The sequence below is a fragment of the Solanum dulcamara genome, chromosome 1 (assembly GCF_947179165.1).
Source record: "Solanum dulcamara chromosome 1, daSolDulc1.2, whole genome shotgun sequence".
NCBI classification, from domain to species: domain Eukaryota; kingdom Viridiplantae; phylum Streptophyta; class Magnoliopsida; order Solanales; family Solanaceae; genus Solanum; species Solanum dulcamara.
This window is the reverse complement of record NC_077237.1, coordinates 77,251,535-77,258,037: the sequence shown is the minus strand read 5'-3', so window position 1 is coordinate 77,258,037 and position 6,503 is coordinate 77,251,535.

Genomic DNA, 6,503 nt, shown 5'->3' with positions numbered 1-6,503 from the left:
CTCAGTCCCAATTAAGTATGGCTTAAGGTTCTAGAGGAAAACCACCATGTGCTAGATGTGGGAGGCTCCATTTGGGAGAGTGTCGTGTGGGCACCAATGCTTGCTACGGATGTGGAAAGACATGTCACTTCCAGAATGAGTGTCCTTCAAAGAGGCAGGGAGATGGAAGTAGTAGAGCTCAGTTTTCTTCTGCAGCTCCACAAAATAGAGGTAATCATAGAGGTGCAGCTTCAAGTGCAGGTGGGGGAACCAACCATCTGTATGCTATGGGTAGTCTCCAAGACCAAGAGAATGCACCCGATGTTGTTACTGGTATGCTCCGAGTCCTTTCTTTTGATGTGTATGCATTACTTGATCCGGGTGCTACATTATCTTTTGTGACTCCTTACTTGGCTAGTAAATTTGAGATCCTTCCTGAGTGTCTTCTTGAGCCTTTCAGCGTGTCTACTCCTGTTGGTGAGTCTATCTTAGCTGAAAGGGTCTATAGAAATTGTACTGTGTCAATCTATCATAGGGATACCATGGTTGACTTAGTTGAGTTGGACATGGTTGATTTTGATGTGATTCTTGGCATGGACTGGCTTTATTCTTGTTATGCTTCAGTTGATTGTAGGACCCGAATTATCAAGTTTCAATTTCCAAATAAGCCTATTTTAGAGTGGAAGGGGAATTCTGTAGTGCCTAGGGGTAAATTTATTTCCTACCTTAAGGCCAGAAAATTAATCTCTAAGGGATGTATATATCATATAGTCCGAGTCAAAAATATTAATGATCAGACTCCATCTCTTGAGTCAGTTCCCATTGTGAATGAGTTTCCTGAAGTCTTTCCTGAGGATCTACCCGGAATCCCTCCTGATAGAGAGATAAACTTTGGTATTGATGTCCTTCCTGATACACAACCTATCTCCATTCCTCCTTATATGATGGCTCCTGCTGAGTTGAAAGAGTTGAAAGAACAACTGAAAGACCTCCTAGATAAGGGGTTTATTAGGCCAAGTGTCTCACCTTGGGGCGCTCCTGTCTTATTCGTTCGAAAGAAAGATGGGTCCCTTAGAATGTGCATTGATTACCGACAACTAAACAAGGTCACCATTAAAAACAAGTACCCTCTTCCCAGAATAGATGATTTATTTGACCAACTTCAGGGTGCCACATGTTTCTCTAAGATAGACCTCAGATCAGGCTATCACCAGTTGAAAGTGAGAGAATGTGACATCCCAAAGACGGCTTTTCGAACCCGCTATGGTCATTTTGAGTTTCTTGTTATGTCCTTTGGATTGACAAATGCTCCAGCAGCTTTTATGGACCTCATGAACCGAGTATTCAAGCCATACCTAGATACGTTTGTAATTGTCTTCATCGATGATATTTTGGTCTACTCTAGAAGTAAGAGTGAGCATGCTAATCACCTTAGGATTGTCCTTCAAACTCTTAAGGAGGAGGAGTTGTATGCTAAGTTTTCAAAGTGTGAGTTTTGGCTTGAGTCTGTAGCATTCCTAGGCCATATTATATCTGGGGATGGAATCCAAGTTGATACTCAAAAGATTGAGGCAGTTAAGAACTGGCCCCGACCCACCTCTCCAACTGACATAAGGAGTTTCTTAGGTTTGGCTGGTTACTACAGGAGGTTTGTTGAGGGATTTTCATCCATATCCTCACCATTGACTAAGCTGACTCAGAAGAAGGCTAAGTTTCAATGGTCTGATGCTTGTAAGAAAAGTTTTCAAGAGTTGAAAGCTAGATTGACTACTGCTCCAGTACTATCCCTACCCGAAGTAACGGAGGGTTTTGTAATCTATTGTGATGCTTCAAGAGTTGGGTTGGGATGTGTATTGATGCAGAAAGGTAAGGTCATTGCCTATGCCTCCAGACAACTTAAGACTCATGAGAGGAACTACCCTACTCATGACCTTGAGTTGGCAGCTGTGGTATTTGCTCTTAAAATCTGGCGTCACTATCTTTATGGTGTACATGTGGATGTGTTCACAGACCATAAGAGCTTACAGTATGTATTCAGCCAGAAGGAGCTGAATTTGAGGCAAAGGAGATGGCTAGAGTTGCTCAAGGATTATGACATGAGCATTCTCTACCACCCAGGTAAAGCAAATGTAGTTGCTGATGCTCTTATCAGGTTATCTATGGGGAGTACAACTCATGTGGAAGAGGAAAAGAAGGAGTTGGCAAAGGAAGTGCATAGACTTGCGCATTTGGGAGTTCAACTTATTGACTCTAGTGAGGGTGGTACAATAGTACGAAATGGAGCTGAATCATCTCTAGTTGCAGAGGTGAAAGAAAAGCAAGATCAGGATCCCATTCTTCTTCAACTGAAGGATGAGGTTCACAAGCAGAAGGTAATAGCTTTTACCAAAGGGGGAGATGGAGTGTTGAGATATCAAGAAAGATTATGTGTTCCAAGTGTTGATGGTATTAGGGAGAGAATGATGAAAGAAGACCATAATTCTAAGTATTCCATCCATCCAGGTTCAACAAAGATGTATCATGACTTGAGAGAAGTATACTGGTGGAGTGGAATGAAGAGAGATATAGCAGAGTTTGTGTCCAAGTGCCTAAATTGCCAACAAGTTAAAGTTGAGCACCAAAGGCCTTGTGGAGTGGCTCAGAATATAGAGATCCCGAAATAGAAGTGGGGAATGATCAATATGGACTTCATTACCAGTTTACCACGAACCCGCAAACAACATGACTCTATTTGGGTGATTGTGGATAGGATGACCAAATCGGCCCATTTCTTGCCGGTTAAGACTACGAACACTGCAGAAGATTATGCCAAACTGTATCTTAGAGAGATTGTTAGACTGCATGGAGTTCCTTTGTCTATTATCTCTGATAGGGGAGCTCAATTTACTGCTCAGTTTTGGAAGTCATTTCAGAAGGGCTTGGGTTCAAGAGTGAACCTTAGTACTGCTTTTCATCCGCAAATAGATGGCCAGGCAGAGCGTACGATACAGACTTTGGAGGATATGTTAAGAGCTTGTGTCATTGACTTCAAAGGTAATTGGGATGATCATTTACCTCTTATTGAGTTTGCATACAATAATAGTTTCTATCCGAGTATTCAAATGGCTCCTTATGAAGCTCTGTATGGGAGGAGATGTAGATCACCAATTGGTTGGTTCGAAGTTGGTGAAGCTGAGTTGATTAGACCAGACTTGGTTCACCAAGCTATGAAGAAGGTAAAAACCATACAAGAGAGGTTGAGGACTGCTCAAAGTCGTCAGAAATCATACACTGATGTTAGGAGAAGAGATTTGGAGTTCGAAGTGTACGATTGGGTATACTTGAAAGTTTCACCCATGAAGGGTGTAATGAGATTTGGAAAGAAAGGGAAGCTTAGTCCCCGCTACATTGGTCCTTATCAGATTATAAGGAGGGTAGGTAACGTAGCCTATGAATTAGAGTTGCCCCCAGAATTAGCTGCTATTCATCCCGTGTTTCGCATCTCTATGCTTAAGAAGTGTTTGGGAGATCCTTCACTTGTTGTCCCAGCTGAGAGCATTGGGGTGAAAGAGAGTTTGAGTTATGAAGAGATTCCAGTTCAAATTCTTGATCGTCAGGTTCGCAAATTAAGAACTAAGGAAGTGGCATCTGTCAAAGTCCTATGGCGAAATCAATTTGTTGAAGAGGCTACATGGGAAGCTGAAGAAGATATGAAGGCTAACTATCCTCATCTATTTGTGCCTTCTGATGACGATATTCAAGGTAATATTCCTTATTTCTACCTTTGAATCGATGTTTATTCTTGAGTTTGAGTCATTGACCATTTGAGTATCAGAGTTTTTGAGAAATTGATATATTGATGATATTCATTCTTTATATCTCCTATTTTCATCTTCATTCAAGGACGAATGATCCCAAGGGGGAGATATTGTAACAACCCCTAAAATGTTGTATGTCGGTATTTCAATTCTCGACGAAAATAATACAGCCTCTGTATTTTGGGCATACCTTTTCATAGGTTGGTCCAAATTATGTGATTCAAATTTCTGGGTAACCACAACATCCTTACCTACAACTTTCATGAAGAACATATCTTAAGATTCGGAGTATAAGTAGGTCAAATAAATTAATCTTTGCAAGATATAGTACTGTGATGGAATAAGTGTTTATAGAATAAAATTCATATCTCACTGTAGTTTGCTCCAAATTGGTTGATTCTTAAACGATATGAAACTAGACTTCCATATCTACAATTCTTATAAAGACACCAAATCCTAATAAGGAATTTATCTTATTCAAACGCAGCTTCGAAAAAGAGTATTCTGTTAAAAAGAACTCATCTTACCTACCATGGAAACATCTAGATACATTTGACATCATTCATGACATAAATTGTCCTCCATTTAACATCATCCATGACATCAATATATTCCATTAAATTTTCAGATTTTTCTTTATAATTATTTTATTATTGTTAGGTCCTTCTTTTCCACCTATAAATACCCACCTTATTTCCTCATTTTATTCATCAAGCTTTCTTAAGCATTTCTTCTCTCTATATACTTCTTCTCAAATATAGTTTTAGTTTTAGTAGTATAAAAATACTACTCTGGTTATTCTTATACTCCGGGTAGTACACAAAACGCTCCGGCGAGAAGAAAAGGCTAGGGGTCTAAGAGTGCTCTAATTCGGAGTAAACCTTTTGGATTTAAGGTATGTAAGGATTTCATAGCATTGGATTGAGTTCGTCCATGCGCCCAAAATTTAAATTCATTATAATTGAATTATAGTTGAATTTTATCCAAATTTTGAATTCTAAATGAAATAATTCTTCTTCTATTGAGTTGGATATATTTATGTATTAATATTATTATTATTGTTATCTCTCATATTATTGGAATTATTGTTCATGGCTACTTTCCCATGAATCCTAATTGATTTGATGTTCATGAATATTTTTATACATGTTTTGAGTAAAGATGTTGGCTTTTTATTATTTTCATTGATAAAAAGAAAGTTATATGAATTAATACTATATATGTATTTTATTGAGTTTTGAAAGAGCAAAAGAGTTGAGTTTGAATGAATTTGAGCAAATGATATTTTGAGTAAGATGTTTTAATGAGATGTAAATGATATTTTTGGAAGTATAATGATTGATGAATATAAAATGAGATGAGTTTGATGATTTAAATTAAAGTCCAATGAGACTAGATAATGAGTTTAATATGAGCACATATTTTGGGAGTAGTATTGAGCACCGAGTTGGGTAAGAGTTTAATTGACTCAAACCCCAAAACTACGTAGCCAGCGTAGGATGGAGGCTATGCCTCTTAAGTCCCAAAAAGAGGACTTTGATGAGTGTATCCAAGATGATGATGTCCTTTACCCTGGCAAGGTATTGGATGGATGTGGCAACGACATCGCTTCGTTGTATCAGTGCTAGCTCATAAGTGATGGTTGTCGGTTAGAGAAACTCCCAACTGAGTAAGCATTGTTTATTACTATTATTTTATTATATTTTAAACTTGCATTACATATTGATGTTGAGATGATGTTGAGTTCTGAGCTGAGTTTTCCTGAGAGGAGTTTTTTTTTTATATCTGTCCTTACCTTCCTGCCATTTTACATAATCGTATATTCCACGTACTGACGTCATTCGACCTGCATCGTTTTATGATACAGATACATGTGTTAGAGATCCTCAACAGGCGCATCGTTGAAGATCATTTCTTTTCGGCTATTTGGTGAGTCCTTCTTATATTCGAAGGAACTCCTTATCCTTTTATTATTGTTGAGTGTGATGTTTCTTTTGAGGTAGCAATGGACATGTCATTGGCACCATCTAAGAGTATTAGAGGCTTCATAGACAGAGTCTGATGATGTAATCGGAGTAGTTCTCCTTAGAAACTATTTCTTATAAGAATTATCTATTTTTCCTTTGATTATGACAAGCCCATATTAGTATTCTTAAGTCTTCCGCTGATGAATAAATAAGAAATGAGACCAAGTGGTTCTCTCGGAAGCCAGAAATGGTTTCTGAGTGCCGGCCACGCCTAGGGTACCCTCTCGGGGCGTGACATTGAGATGGATAGTTGTGTGTATATATGTATTGATTGGAATGAAAAGAATGAATTGGTTAGTTAAGAATGCCCCTTTGCTTCTATAAAATGAACATATGACAAAAATAAGGATTTTGGAGTCGATGTTTGATGATGTGATGATAATATTTGACGATGATGCAAATGATAATATATGATGAAGATGAGTTGTTAAATATGTTTGGTTGATCTTCTTAATTATGTAGATTATGATAAAAGATGTTATTTTCTTTAAAATGTTGCCTTTTATAAAGCGTCGATTTAAAGTCTTGAAGTTGTGATGAGTCTCAAAGATTTCTCAAATGGATGAAGGAAATGATTGGTTATGCCTATATGTTGCTATAAATGTGCATTTAGATTTTTTTGAAAGATATGATTGAGATTGATCGGATGGTATCATTGAGAGAGATTTGATCATGATAGAGTTGATGAGTTGACAAGGTT